Source organism: Schistocerca nitens, chromosome 7 (assembly GCF_023898315.1).
Source record: "Schistocerca nitens isolate TAMUIC-IGC-003100 chromosome 7, iqSchNite1.1, whole genome shotgun sequence".
Taxonomy (NCBI): domain Eukaryota; kingdom Metazoa; phylum Arthropoda; class Insecta; order Orthoptera; family Acrididae; genus Schistocerca; species Schistocerca nitens.
The window spans coordinates 446,119,457-446,120,883 of NC_064620.1; the positions used below are offsets into that span (position 1 = coordinate 446,119,457).

The window sequence follows — 1,427 nt, forward strand, 5'->3', positions numbered from 1 at the left end:
ACCATTAAAACATCTAGACTTCGTAGCCTTATCAATAATTAAAGACTTTTCAAAGTCGCCTGACTTTTTAACACACAGTACAACAGCGTTTCGTTCTTCTGAAATTTTGTCTCCTGAACAGTTGCCACCTTTCAGGGCCATTGTTTTACTGGGAAGATTTCCGAAGAAAAGATCAGTGTCGTCACAGTTGAAAATGTTTCTTTCTTCATAAAAACTAAAACTAAACTCCTCCCGAACAGGCCATGAAGGCCCAACGGTACCGACCGGCAGCCGTGTCATCCTCAGCCTATATGCGATATTGGATGCGGATATGGAGGGGCATGTGGTCAGCAAACCGCTCTCCTGGCCGTATGTCAGTTTCCGAGACCGGAGCCGCTACTTCTCAATCAAGTAGCTCCTCAGTTAGCCTCACAAGGGCTGAGTGCACACCGCGTGCCAACAGCGCTCGACAGACCGGATGGTCACCCATCCAAGTGCTAGCCCAGCCCGACAGCGCTTAATTTCTGTGATCTGACGAGAACCGGTGTTACCACTGCGGCAAGGCCGTTGGCGTTTCTTTCTTCATAGCCCTCACGAATTACTGTTACCCTGTTTTTTGCCAATCTGACGCAATACTTTCCTCCACTGAACTGGATTCACAACACACAATTAGAAAAGAGATGTGATTCTTGAGTTCCTCCTGGCGTATTTGATAATCAAAATATCCACGGGTGTACTGCCAGTCTACAGTGTCCAACGAGCACAATATTTCGGCGACCATACATGTCGCCATCATCAGGTGAACTGACGGACTGAGCTCCTGTGAACGTGCCGGTACGGAGATCCGTACGCTACGGCTGCTCAGAGGGAACTGGGTTCGGTCGCGGCGGCGGCTGATTTAAATACCCTCCGCCCGCGGTGCGCTCCCTCCGCTGTCCGCGCCCCGCGCCACGGTCGCGCGGTGGAACAGATTGCGACGGCGTCTGAGATGACGTCGGAGTGATGGCTCTGTCCGCCGTGGTCGTCACAACTATACGTTTGCTCGGTTTACTCTTGATTAACCCAATCGCTGGTTCCCAAGCCTTGCTAAGATTATAGCCACAGTCACGGTTTATGAGGTCGTCATTGGTGCGAATTTCGATGGCCTCTCTAACAACGCTGTCCAGTATCTCGACGTCTGTACCAGAATCATCGTGCGTTCATACTCCATAGCCTGATTTTCTGACAAACAATGTTCAGCGACCGCCGACTTGCTCGGATACATCAGTCGAGTGTGCCTCTGGTGTTCACGGCATCGATCCTCGACGGTAGGCATCGTCTGACCAATATACGACTTGCCACATTGACACGGAATCTGGTACACGCCGGCCTTCCTCAAACCGAGATCATCTTTGGTGCTCCCCACCAGTGCACGAGTTTTATTCGGAGGACAAAACACAGTTCCGACC

At 51.1% G+C, this 1,427-nt stretch overlaps 1 pseudogene; it reads right to left on the bottom strand.

Moving 5' to 3' along the window:
* Nucleotides 1–433: 433 nt before the first annotated feature.
* Nucleotides 434–551, bottom strand: LOC126197335 (5S ribosomal RNA; annotated as a pseudogene).
* Nucleotides 552–1,427: the final 876 nt, after the last annotated feature.